The following is a 15,102-nucleotide window of genomic DNA, read 5'->3' on the forward strand; positions in this document are numbered from 1 at the left end:
ATATAGCTTCAGCCTTATGGCTTTTATATTACTTACAATAGAGAGCCGGGTCCCTAATTGGCAAATGCCATTTCCCCCTTCTCTCCAGGTCCCTCAGGACCCCTACGTTATATATATGTTCACTTTATTCTTTTATTCATTATTTGTTTGTTTTACTGTTTTTTTCTCTAGGTCTCTCAATAACCAGCGGTGTATCCATCCAAGACGGGTCATTTCATTACCAAGACTACGGCCTTCATTACTATCAATCAGTCTGAATGTTAAGTACCCTGTACAGTTCACTTGTGTAACAAGCTTTCATGCTTACATAATTCAGCAAATTGTGCAGCACGCCAGACCTGCAGGGTATTGCGATTGTGAGGCCACGGTTATGGGCAATCGAGGGTTGCTCACTGTATTGGAGAACCCTGGGCAGGCATGCGGCAGTGAAGGAGAGGTAGACACAAGTTCCTCTGGGGCACACTCTGTATGTAGGGACCAGGCCTGATGGTGGATGAGGTGCCCTGGATGTTACAGGTATTTTGAGTGCCTGGGGCAAGGTCCCTTTAAGGATCGTGACGCAAGTGCCTGTAACGGTGGCACACAGATTTATAGGAGCAGTAATTGAGTACACAGATGGTATGGTAAACCAAACGTTGCTTTACTTGGAAAACAGTCCAACTTTGTACAGACAGTTGATTATGCAGTCCCTTATATCACAGATGCCCACAGCAGGTTTACTTTCAATATGGCAGGTAATAATCATGCAAGATACTTGGAGGGTAAACAGTTAATGCTTCGCAGACAAGGCTGCTCTATCCCCTCAGCTATTCTAGCTGGCTGGATCCCAAGGCCCGGATGCCTAAATGCTGGCTTTAATCCTTGGTAATAAATCTTCCTCCCGTATTGACTCTTGCTTCTATTTTATAGTACCTCTGCCCATCAGCTTACTTATCTGAGCTGGTTGTACTAGCACTGCTTTGCTTGAGGGTACTGCAGGTTTCTCCCAGGAGGCACATCTCTTCTCTTGGGGTAATCTTCTGAGCTAACTGAGGCTCACTTTATCAACAGGCAGGCTAGAGTTCTTCACTAGTGTTGATCACGAATATTCGAATTTCGAATTTTTATCGCTAATATAGGTACTTCAAAAATTCACGAATATTTCGAATATAGTTATATATATTCGTAATTTCAAATTAATTATTATAATTTTTTTTTTTTTTTTTTTATCAGTACACATGATCCCTCACTGCTTTTAGCTTGTGGGCCAATAAGAAGGCTGCAATATACTTGACTTTAGGAGTAGTAGTGTTTGCGAATTTTGCTCTATATTCATTTTTTTCGAATATTCGCTATATTGCTATATATTCTTGTTTTAGAATATTACGAATATTCAAAAAAACTAAGTTATAGCAATATAGAGAATATTCGAAAATAGAGCAATTTAGCTAATATAGTGCTATATTCTTTTGTCTAATAGTTGTAAGTTTTAAGAATTACGAAAATTTGCATATTACACAATCATTACCTTTCCGATTTTTCGCGTAAAAAAAAATTGCGAATTTTCAAATTTGCGAATATTCGACGAATATTCTACAAAATATTCGCGAAATATCGCGAATTCGAATATGACCATATCGCGAATTCGAATATGACCCCTGCCGCTCATCACTATTCTTCACTAGCTATCCAGCTGCATGTCAGGAGGAGGCCCTCAGCATATCTCTGGCTAAGATGCCCTCTCACTTCTGTATCCACAGACTCCTGACTACAGACTTCTGACTCCTCCCTGTCTGGGCCTGAACATTTATACTAGGGGCTCTCTATCTCCCTCTAGTGTCTAGGATGCCTAACTACACCCTAATAGGCCTGCTATGCATGTCACAGGGGAAATATACATGAAAAAGCACATAGAAAATACATTAACATACATGGTCAAATATAATATTACTGTCCCTTAGGAGTAGGAGTAACACGTGACCCAATTGACCCTTGTGTAGTGCCCACCCCTACCTAGTGGGACACTACATACTACATACTACAACGTTGCCCGTCCTCGGCGCAACATAAAGGGGCCCTGCGCCCAGCTGGAGACTGCACCTGAAAGACAAAAATAATGCAAAGCAGGAACATACATCTACATTTGAAAATACATATATATCAGGCAGTTCTGCTGGCTTAGGAACAAGTTCAGTGAAAAGGGGCGTCGTTCTCTTCTCTCAGGATAGTATAAGGGAACAGGGGCGCTGACCTGGTGCAGCGTATTAATTATACCAGGATAGTCCATAATGAAAGTAGAAGTGCAATTGTCCATAATAAAACAGTAGTCAATAGAAAATACAGAACAAATAACAATTCTTGGAGGCTCAAAGAATAAAATGAGTCCGTACCCAGGTTTCCTTCTTGTAAATTATTCAGTGAAAGTGATAAGTATAGCCGCATATGAAGCAAGGACAGAGGAATAAGATCACAGCGGCTCACATACAATGGAGTCCATCTCTGGGCACATTTCTTTAACCACTTCAGACCGCCTACCTTAAACACCCTTAATGACCAGGCCACTTTTTACACTTCTGACCTACACTACTTTCACCGTTTATTGCTCGGTCATGCAACTTACCACCCAAATGAATTTGACCTCCTTTTCTTCTCACTAATAGAGCTTTCATTTGGTGGTATTTCATTGCTGCTGACATTTTTCCTTTTTTTGTTATTAATCGAAATTTAAAGATTTTCTTGCAAAAAAATGAAATTTTTCACTTTCAGTTGTAAAATTTTGCAAAAAAAACGACATCCATATATAAATTTTTCTCTAAATGTATTGTTCTACATGTCTTTGATTAAAAAAAAAATGTTTGGGCAAAAAAAAAAAATGGTTTGGGTAAAAGTTATAGCGTTTACAAACTATGGTACAAAAATGTGAATTTCCGCTTTTTGATGCAGCTCTGACTTTCTGAGCACCTTACAAAGTCTCATATTCCACTAACTTGTGACAAAAAATAAAAAATTCTAGGAACTCGCCATGCCCCTCACGGAATACCTTGGGGTGTCTTCTTTCCAAAATGGGGTCACTTGTGGGGTAGTTATACTGCCCTGGCATTGTAGGGGCCCTAATGTGTGGTAAGTAGGTAAATGACCTGTGAAATCCTAACGGTGCTCTTTGGAATGTGGGCCCCTTTGCCCACCAAGGCTGCAAAAAAGTGTCACACATGTGGTATCGCCATATTCAGGAGAAGTTGGGCAATGTGTTTTGGGGTGTCTTTTTACATATACTCATGCTGGGTGAGAGAAATATCTCGGCAAAAGACAACTTTTCCCATTTTTTATACAAAGTTGGCATTTGACCAAGATATTTATCTCACCCAGCATGGGTATATGTAAAATGACACCCCAAAACACATTGCCCAACTTCTCCTGAGTACGGCAATACCAGATGTGTGACACTTTTTTGCAGCCTAGATGCGCAAAGGGGCCCACATTCCTTTTATGAGGGCATTTTTAGACATTTGGATCCCAGACTTCTTCTCACGCTTTAGGGCCCCTAAAATGCCAGGGCAGTATAAATACCCCATTTTGGAAAGAAGACACCCCAAGGTATTTCGTGATGGGCATAGTGAGTTCATGGAAGTTTTTCTTTTTTTCACAAGTTAGTGGAATATGAGACTTTGTAAGGAAAAAATTAATAAAAAATCAGCATTTTCCGCTAACTTGTGACAAAAAATGAAAAGTTCTATGAACTCACTATGCCCATCAGCGAATACCTTAGGGTGTCTACTTTCCGAAATGGGGTTATTTGTGGGGTTTTTCTACTGTCTGGCCATTGTAGAACCTCAGGAAACATGACAGGTGCTCAGAAAGTCAGAGCTGCTTCAAAAAGCAGAAATTCGCATTTTTGTACCATAGTTCGTAAACTCTATAACTTTTACCCAAACCATTTTTTTTTACCCAAACATTTTTTTTTTTATCAAAGACATGTAGAACAATATATTTAGAGAAAAATTTATATATAGATGTCGTTGTTTTTTTTTTATTTTACAACTGAAAGTGAAAAATGTCATTTTTTTGCAAAAATTTCGTTACATTTCGATTAATAACAAAAAAAAGTAAAAATGTCAGCAGCAATGAAATACCACCAAATGAAAGCTCTATTAGTGAGAAGAAAAGGAGGTAAACTTCATTTGGGTGGTAAGTTGCATGACCGAGCAATAAACGGTGAAAGTAGTGTAGTGCAGAAGTGTAAAAAGTGGCCTGGTCATTAAGGGTGTTTAAGCTAGGGGCGCTGAGGTGGTTAAGACGATCGGGGAGAAGGAGATCCACTAAACACCAGGTGAGAACTCCAGATGCAAATATAAACTGCAAGGGCTATAGTGAGAGGCGGGTATAAATAGCAGAACTAAATAGCTAATGAGCAGAACCTGTGGGGAGGTGGGATCCTGCCCAAAACCACAACAAAGTGAAACGGAACAATCTGTCAGATAGACTCATGTGTAGCAAGTCTGTCAGATCTTCTCAGGCCTCTCACAGGGCAGGGCGTGACAATTATTTTGTACATAATCTACGTGCCAAGAATCTCAAACTTAAAAAATGAGCATATTTTATAAAGTAGAAGGACCGGCACTACTGCTGCTAAACTGTCTTTGAGCCGCTTACTTCCATGTAACAGACGGACAGAGCTGTGTAACAGTCCACGGTGGTGCTCTTACTGTAGATGATCCAAAATTCAGTAAAGCAAAGAAGAATCTGTGGCACGTACCATCTGATACAATTATCCTTTATTTATGAGCTGGCACATAGGATATGGAGAAGAAAAGGCAACAGCCGTTTCTGCTACATTGCACTTCGTCTTGCCTCCATGAAGTGCAATGTAAAATGTAACGTCTGTTGCCTATTTTCTCCAGACTGCCGGTATTCAGGGAAACATGGGAAGGGGGAAAACACCTTTAATCACCTCTGGCCCCTCTACCCAACCTTGACCCATAACAAACAACACAGACAACTGTATCATTTTATTGCTGGATGGTGATCGGCCACAGCTTCTTTATTAAAGCGGCAAACCTTAATAAACCATAATATCAGAGCAGTATGCCAAACGCTGGACTCCCAGCGGGCAAGTTAAACCGTAATCATCAGAGCGATATGCCCACCGCTGGACTCCCAGCAGGCAAGTTAAACCGTAATCATCAGAGCAGTATGCCCACAGCTGGACTCCCAGCGGGCAAGCACGCCATCTGCTCCAACCATATCTCCGCTGTACTCAAATGCCGCCACGGAGGAGAACCGTTCTCTAAACGGGGCTCCGACCACCACCCAGCGGAACAGGGTCTGTTTAAAACCTTCTTACAGGCGAAAAGGAATTACCGACTAACATACAAAACGCCAACATGTACCATCAAAAACCAATGCCAATAAGAAAACCGGTTGATGAAAACGGGGGGGGTAGAAACCCGTGAGTTTTTTTTTTTTTTATAGAACCTAGCCCAACCCCCATATAAAATACTAGTGAAACCACCATGAAGGACAGTGTACTGTTCTGGTGTCCCGTAAACAAGCAGACATACCGGAGCTGGACAACTCCCATAAATCTACCCACAGGACTGAGCCACTAAAAGAGGAGATCCCCTGCGTACGGAAAAAGAAGGTTAGAGAGGTCGTTGATACAGCTGTAAGCACTACACTATATAGCTGCAACATCCGAAACGGTGACAAACCACCCCATGATCTATACCTTTGTATTGTATCCCTAACGCATTCCCAAATATACCCACCTGGGAGATTATCACCAACCTCCTAAAAATAACCGAGATAAACGTACGTAAGAACCAAGATGTCCAAAGCTACGGAATAGGCCAGGGAATTATCTCAGCTGGGTCTCCAGCATCACCGCGCCCTTGGCACAACTCTATACCAACCACCTGGAATCCCGGATCCCATTCCAGAAACTTCCACCTCTCAAAACCAAAAACGCCCACCGGGCCGAGGTCCTCTCTCCGAACCCACGGAAGATATCCAAAAGGCCAACCAGCAAACCGCCGAACACCACGACCTGAAAGAAAAAACAATTAGCCTGAGCAGCCAACCACATAGAGGATCGATCATATAACTAGCCACAGAATACCTCTATTCCATACAAATGACATTTTTATTTTTTATTTTTTATTCTTATCGTTTAATTATGTATTAATTAGTTATATATTTTCACTTTATTTACTTTTTGAAATGTAAAACCACAGAGGAAAAACCACGCTGAGGAAAAGGAATTGAAACCCCACCATAGTAAAGTAATAACCGAATAACCAACTAACCGCCGAATCGAAACCGGGCGGGAGAGAAGGTACACACCACCTAGATTCACTGGATCGTAATGTATAGGCGGGCCCTAAGCCCAATAAAACTATTACCCCATAAAAACCAGGGATAAAACCGAACGCTGCGCGGCCTAGAATGAAGAAGACAAACATCATGGATGAAATATCAATAAGGCAACAAAGGCTGAAGGAGGCGAAACATGACTTACCAAAGTAAATACTACTTATTACAACCGCATCGCCAGCCGTAAATTGGAACGATGCATGAAAATTATATTTTGGAGGGTCAGCATGTCGGCCTGTGAAGGCCATAGGATGACCAATAGTGTGTCTGATCCGCTCCAAAACCGACACTGCAGATAAAAGTGAAATTTCATGAATTGTGTTTGAAAGCCTGAAAGGGGTTTTGAACCCATGAACACAACATGCAAAGCAAGTGTATTACACCTTTTTAAGGCTCTACCCTGAGCGACGAACAAACGGACCCGGATATCTGCTTCCGTCTTAACTTCCAATTATACCTGAGACCCGGCTCCTGCAATATACACCCAAATAGAGGCAGCGGAGCCACATACAAACACTGAACCGCTGCGCCAAATACCGCCGAGCCGAACAACGCAGCTGCACTAGAATAAGGTCTCCTGTACCGTACACATCGCGGGAATCCCCCTTGGATTCGCCCCTACTGAAACAATTGAAATACAAATAAGCAAAAATTTGTGAGGGATTCCGAACTCACAGCGACTGCATCATAGCACAGAGCTTAGAAAATAGTAAATATACAAAGTTATCTCTATTACTGAATGTTTCTACCAGGATTCAAACACCGCCCTGGAATACCAGCAGCAAGTATGGCAACCACTACACAAGAGAGATATCTTTTCATATCTTTTTTTTTTTTTTTGCCCCAGTATATATGAATAAAACCATGCCATATGTGACAGTATTGAAAGCACAACTAGAACAGATTAAATGATTATTACTAGTATTAATTTTTTTTTTTTTTTTTAAGTACACACGGCATAGTGCCAAAGGTAGGAGCCCAACAGGAAGTACTACTTTACACAGGAAAGAAACCAAATATACTATGTTCATTATATTATTATGAAATATGCGAAATACCACAGCATATTATGTCATACCTTGTATATCTATATCATACTCTATCCTGTTTTAATTTATTTTTATTATTATTATTATTTTTTTATATTTATTCAAATTATTATTATTATATATATATATATATTTTTTTTATTTTTTTTTATATAAACCCATCCACCGGAATGAACCAGTGGGGGCTATACTCAAGGAGGATCACTATACCAATGGCTAAAGAAGTACCTAGCCATAATACAGCTAAAATAAAAACCTTTTGTATCGTGGGTAAACAAATAACCGAAATTGAACCCCAGCCAACAGTAAAAGCCTTACACAGCACAGTATAGAATAACTCACCGTATATAAAAAGTAAAACCGCTGGAGAACTTACGTGGAAACAAGTAAACTTTTTTTTTTTTTTTTAAGGCTGAAAGCGGTTTGAACTAAGCCTAAATGTTAGAGCTACCAGCTTGCCAAATATAACCTTTTTTTTTTTTTTAATAGCCTATATGGGGTTTTGAACCCAAGAACATTGCATGCAAAGCAAGTGTCTTAACACTGAGCTATAGCTCTAGATACCCTAAGCCTTTACCCACACAGCCATAAGAGCTGCCTAGAGTACAAACATACGCGACACTATATAAGGCGGATATAGAACTAAAGTTCCTAAACTCACAAACCCCATCCCGTAGGCGATGAACTAATTTTACTATATTTTATTTAAATAATTTCTTATTTATTTTATTTTTTATTTTTATTTTTTTTAATGTATTGCTATATACTGTATTGCTATAAAGTAGGAAGCTAAAAGAAATACAAGAGTTATAAACCCAAAAACGTTCACATGAAATTAAGTAACGCTGATATAAAAGAATGACTCGAAGAAGGTTTTTTTTTGTTTTTTTTATATGGTGCACGCATCCAAGAGTGCACCAGTACTCACCAGGCGTAGTGTAATCAGGGACAGCGCCACCGAAGTAGCAAGTACAGGAATTGCAACCCAAAGGGCCACTACAGTGACCAGGCTGAATGGATGGTAGGCACCTGCCTCTTACGGTTCTGAATGCAAAATCAGACCAGACTCCTCAGACGCACCCGACATACCATCAGAAGACGACGGTGAGCGCCGCCTGAAGGAACTGGGGCGCCTACTTCCACCAGAAGCGGCGACGGGCCCGGTGCTTGCGGGACCCACTCTGGCCTTGACGTCTGACACCTGCGAAGGAGGAAAAACACCAAGCAACCCCTGCTCCAGAGGTTGGGAGAGGAGGGCGGGAGATACAAACAGGCAAAAACTGGGACCCATAGTGCCCCATGGTTTAGGAGGGCACTAATTAATAAACCGGGGCACCAGTGATCCGCTGTACAGGCAATATTAAATATGTGGCGCAGTAGGTGGCAGCAGAGCTACATCATGCATTATGAATGGAAAGGGAGAAGCTACACGGCAACTGCCTGACATAAGGGGTCCTGCCCAAAAAAGACAGGGCCCAGGGTGTGTGTGTGGGGGGGGGGGGGGGGAAAAAACCCATTTGGCTACAGTAAGGGGCGGTGCTAGGGCCACAATGGTGCCGGAGCCGGTCCTTGGTGCCTAGGGGGCCACATAAAAAGCATAGTGCGGCAGCTACTGGCCATGCCTGTCAAATGGAGCGGAGGGGGGGGGGGGGCAGCGGGAGTTACCGCCGGCACCACTGCTTAAGCGCCAGGGCTGCTCGCATGATGCGGCAGCTCCCGGCAATTTCAGTAAAATGGACGGAGAGCAGGGAGCGGGGTGCGGGGGTTACCGCCGGCCTCATAGCTTAAGTGCCGGGGCTGCACGCATGATGCGGCAGCTCCCGGCCATAACCGTGAATAGGAGCAGGGGGGGGAGGGGGTGCCAGGGAAAGCCGGTAACGCTCACAAATGAGCCGGCCAACCCTCACCCTCCACATGCAAACTCGCCAGGAGGCCAAGAGGCGGCAACTCCCGCGGAAACTTGGAGTGGACAGAACAAAGAGGAAGCATACCTCTACAATCTTTGCTTCCACTTGCAAGAGGAAGTGCTGGAGCAGGGGGAGGGGTATATGTACCCTCAGGATTCCTGCACCGCCCCCATCCTGTCTAAGGAGGTTCCACCAGAGAATTAACCCCTTAACGGCCGTCCTAATCCACCACTACTTAAACCTTACATGACGGGGCCAGCTCCCAGCATGTCCTGAAGGGGGGAATGGGGGGAGGAGGACCATCAGTCCCTAAGCACCCTCCCTATACAGTCGGGCGCTTGCCATATCCTATGTGCCAGCTCATGATCAAAGGATAATTGTATCAGATGGTGAGTGCCATGGATTTTTATTTGCTTTACTGAATATATAATGAGCATAGCATTAGCACTAGTATATTTTCTATAGTGAGTATGGCACTATTTTATATACTTTGGTATTTGTGTTTGCAGAGTGCTGATGCATTGTGTCCGTTTTTGCTTTTGTATTTTCAGCCATGTTGACATGCAACTGTGCAGTGCATTGTACTGACTGGGTTTCTTTTTTTCTTTGCAGTCTGATTTGAAGGTCTCATGAAGTCTGGGGGTCTGATCTGAGATCTGAGGTCTGAGGAAGATTGGGGGTCTAATCTGAAGTCTGATGAAGTCTGGGAGTTTGATCTGATGAGGTCTGATAAAAAAAAAATGTTTTTCTTATTTTCCTCCTTTAAAACCTAAGGGCATTTTATGGTTTGGTAAATACGGTATATGACAGTTTGACACAAGTAGAATGTACTGTAAGATTATTTTTTCCAAATCCCAGAATCTTAAGAATCTTTGATGCTGTTAGTTTGGGTCATTAGATCCGATGCCACATCGGGATTTGCAGCAGTAATACAGGTGTGTTTCATTTTAAGAGTCAGATGTACAGGCTATAGCAGGAACGCTTCTGTCATGTGTCATTTTGAGTCTGTGGCCAATCCGCATTTTTTGTACATGGCGGACAGTACGCAGATTTAATAACTTCTGCAAATTATAGAACATGTCTTACTCTTGTCTGTTTTGCAATCAGAAATAGGCATTTCTAATAAAAATATGTGGGGTCGGTATCCGTATTATGTGGATCTGCGATTGCAGATTCCAAAACGGCAACGGCCATGTGGATGAGGCCTTAAAGGGAACCTGTCATGTGCTTTTTGACACCAACCTTTCCCATCTACAATGTAGATTCCAGATGCATGCCCCATATGTTTGATCATTCACACAATTACACTGAGTCCGGCATATTCATGAGTTAATTGGGTTGTCAAAGTACAACAAGATACCTCCTATACACAGGACAGAGGATAAGTGTCTGACCGGCAGGGGCCCCAGCAGTTGGACCCCTAGGTGCCCGTGTTCCCCCATTTGAATGGTGTAGCAGACATGGATGTGTACTGCAGATCCATACAACTCTATGGGACTGTGGAGATACCAAGTACAAGCGCTCAGCTATCTCTGTCCGCCCCATAGAGCTGAATGAAGCATAGCTCTCATGTCTACCGCTCCATTCTAATGGAGTTACATGGACCCCATTTTAGTAATCAATGGGGTCTGCAGCTTGTCTAATAGAGCAGTTCAACTGAAATAGATTCATGGATTCATAGAAAACAGGTCATGTCAGTACCATGCTCCACTGCTGCTGATGATGATGATGATGATGATGATGAGTGATACAAATATAATATGCAGCTGATACTTCTGTATCTCTTTCATTGGTCTCATTGCCTAGACCGGGTCCTGTAGTAAATCTGGATTTATGTGCCCTTTATGTTTCTTATACATAAAAGGAAAATCCCGGTCTTCTCCTCGTTCTCCAATCTTCCTTACTTACAAAACATGAGGTATTAGTTTATATCTTGGCCAAAAAATGCAAATAAGTCAAGTTCTTGTCTTCCAGCACCTTACACTGTCATGTGATGGACAATGCGATATCATTAATATTACATGTTTAGGCAGAGTGTCCAATACACCAAGTGCAGCACACATACACTGACCCCACATGGGGGTGATAATATAATGTACGGATATAATATAATACAGCTTGAGCTGCTAGTTTACGTCTCATTTTGGCCAAGATATGTAAGCTCGCAACCCACGTCAAGGGTCCTCATTATCTTGCGAGTTCCCTAACCTAACTGGGGCAAAAAAAAATGTAAATAAAAAAACTATTTTGGGTTCCCCTACCTAGGACTACTTTCCTCATGAGACAGTGGATGTAGTTATCAGTCTGTGGGGTGTCTTTATACTACAATGTGTTTTATTATTTTTATAAAGCTGCGATTACACGTGCGGCATGAGCCGCGGTTACAGCTGGGTACATAGCGCTGGACGATCCTCTATCTACAGCAAAGCCTGAACATGGGGTTTATGAGAAGTCATCCACTGTCTATAGATACATTGTATATTGAATTTGCTATATCATTATATAATTATTTAAAGAAATTAAGCATTAAGTGAAAAAATAACTAAAGAAAAGGATGAAAAGGACTTTCTATGTAACTACTAATTATAACATGGAGAATTAAAAAATGAAGCTAATTGACCTATCAGCATGTTTTTGGAGTGTGGGAGGAAACCGGAGTGCCCGGAGAAAACCCACGCAAGCACGGGGAGGACATACAAACTCCATGCAGATACCGCCATAGTCAGATATAAGCTATGGCCGCGCAAGGCAACAGTGCTAATCACTGAGCCACCGTGCTGCCCACAAATGATGGATGTGATGGAAGGTGCCGCAGTGTGATGTCTCTGGGATGATGTTATATATGCGGCAGGAGACGTGGATGAAGATGTTCAGTGTGGTGTTCATGGACTTAGGTGACAAAGGGGTGAGCAGATGGAGAGTGCATGTCCACACAGTCCAGATAATATAGTGTGGACACCCAGAAAAGATGGCGGAGCAGATTGATGTTATGTGAGGCAGGAGAAGTAGATATAGATGTTCAGTGTGGAGATTTTAGATGTTATTTATATTCATGGAGCAGATTGATGTTATATGTGAGGCAGGAGAAGTAGATATAGATGTTCAGTGTGGAGATCTTGGATGTTTTTTATCATCGTGAAGTAGATTACGAGGTATGGTGTGAAATCAATATGCACGCTGGGTGGAGCACTGGAAGAAGATGGAGCATGCAGTGAAGGTGCATTCAGAAGACACTTTGGCGAGCAGAAGAAGAGCAAAATATGACACCTTAAGAGTGGTTTGTAAGGTTGACTGAAGACAAGTTATTGTAGATCCAGGTTCCCTGTTTATTATCAGGGAGAAGACTTAAGCAGAGATGGTGGAAGAGAAAGTGTAAAATCAGAGATTGCCAAGCAGAGATGGGGACAGTGTTCGGACACTCATGCCCATGCAGCTTATATGGCAACAGAAGGATATTACACATGGTATGGTGGTAAGAGTCGTCGTGCTCGGAGTAGCAGTGGAAGATGTGGTAGATGATGAGGGCAGTATCCACCCAAATGAGCTACTGGTGAGCAGCAAATGTGAAAAAGTCCATCACACAGACCCATAGAGAAGTAGGCAACGTGTGGACATGTCGCAAAAATTTGTGATGCAGCTTATAGATATTAAAAGGTATGATGGTTGGAGCTGCTAAGGAGACGCAAAGAAAGAATATGCACTCAGAAGGCCTGTTGGTGACCAGAAGGATGGCAAATATGTTTCCAGATGACCTCTTAAGGAGAGAACAAGTGCTTGTCCGAAAAGTCCAAAGACGAAATGCAGAAGACCTGATGTCCCCGTATGGAAAGGAGACAACCATTTCTGCAAAGCTGGTGGTGTGGCTACGGCATATTTTGTATGATGTAGATAGTAAACACCTGGCTATTAGAACAGTGGAGGAAATTATGGGACACATCAACCATGCACTTAGATGTCCAGTTCTTGAGGAAGCATAGGGAACAGCGTAAGGAACTTTCAAGTTATCAGACCTTGAGCCACAGTTGATGGATATTACATATGGTGGCTAACCACGGTGATAGGTGGCTGGAGCATTGGGGAACAGACTAAGCAGAAAATTTAACCTCAGAAGACATGACGAGCAGATTACATGCTGATGACCAGGAAGATGGCAATGGTACGACTAAATAGTGCAGAGTGTGGAAGAGCGGGGAAAGATGCCAATGTTGTCATTGTTTGAAAAGGAGCAAATTCACTTTCTGCCACCTGTGGTCTGAGCAGTAGAGGAGGATGTGGTGAGTGGTAGCAATGTGCCGGGATGACAACTTGATGACCAGATCAAAGGAGTGTTCCAGGAGTAAAGTATTGATGATTAGTGTTGAGCGAATCGAAGTTCACAAAGAAGACTTCGATCTAAATTTCAGGATAAATTCGGTTCGCTGCAAAGCCGAATTTTTTCGTGTTTCGCAGTAGCGAATCAAATTAACCTGAAACAGCGTAAAAACTAAAAAAAATACTTACCTGATCCATTTATTTGTGACGAGCCGCCCGCCACCATCTTGATTGAAGATCTCCGCCGAAATCCCGTGTGCAGCGACGTATGATGCTATTGCGGCCTGCACAAACTTTTGCGCCAGACCTTCAGTCAAGATGGTGGAGGATGGCCCGTCGTGAGCAAATGGATCAGGTAAGTATATATATACACTGCTCAAAAAAATAAAGGGAACACAAAAATAACACATCCTAGATCTGAGTTAATTAAATATTCTTCTGAAATACTTTGTTCTTTACATAGTTGAATGTGCTGACAACAAAATCACACAAAAATTAAAAAATGGAAATCAAATTTTTTAACCCATGGAGGTCTGGATTTGGAGTCACACTCAAAATTAAAGCGGAAAAACACACTACAGGCTGATCAAACTTTGATGTAATGTCCTTAAAACAAGTCAAAAGGAGGCTCAGCAGTGTGTGTGGCCTCCACGTGCCTGTATGACCTCCCTACAATGCCTGTGCATGCTCCTGATGAGGTGGCGGACGGTCTCCTGAAGGATCTCCTCCCAGACCTGGACTAAAGCATCTGCCAACTCCTGGACAGTCTGTGGTGCAACGTGACGTTGGTGGATAGAGCGAGACATGATGTCCCAGATGTGCTCAATTGGATTCAGGTCTGGGGAATGGGCAGGCCAGTCCATAGCATCAATGCCTTCATCTTGCAGGAACTGCTGACACACTCCAGCCACATGAGGTCTAGCATTGTCTTGCATTAGGAGGAACCCAGGGCCAACCGCACCAGCATATGGTCTCACAAGGGGTCTGAGGATCTCATCTCGGTACCTAATGGCAGTCAGGCTACCTCTGGCGAGCACATGGAGGGCTGTGCGGCCCTCCAAAGAAATGCCACCCCACACCATTACTGACCCAATGCCAAAACGGTCATGCTGGCATTGCTGGAGGATGTTGCAGGCAGCAGAACGTTCTCCACGGCGTCTCCAGACTCTTTCACGTCTGTCACATGTGCTCAGTGTGAACCTGCTTTCATCTGTGAAGAGCACAGGGCACCAGTGGCGAATTTGCCAATCTTGGTGTTCTCTGGCAAATGCCAAACGTCCTGCACGGTGTTGGGCTGTAAGCACAACCCCCACCTGTGGACGTCGGGCCCTCATATCACCCTCATGGAGTCTGTTTCTGAAAGTTTGAGCAGACACATGCACATTTGTGGCCTGCTGGAGGTCATTTTGCAGGGCTCTGGCAGTGCTCCTCCTGTTCCTCCTTGCACAAAGGTGGAGGTAGCGGTCCTGCTGCTGGGTTGTTGCCCT

Source organism: Bufo bufo, chromosome 9, assembly GCF_905171765.1.
Source record: "Bufo bufo chromosome 9, aBufBuf1.1, whole genome shotgun sequence".
Lineage (NCBI taxonomy): Eukaryota > Metazoa > Chordata > Amphibia > Anura > Bufonidae > Bufo > Bufo bufo.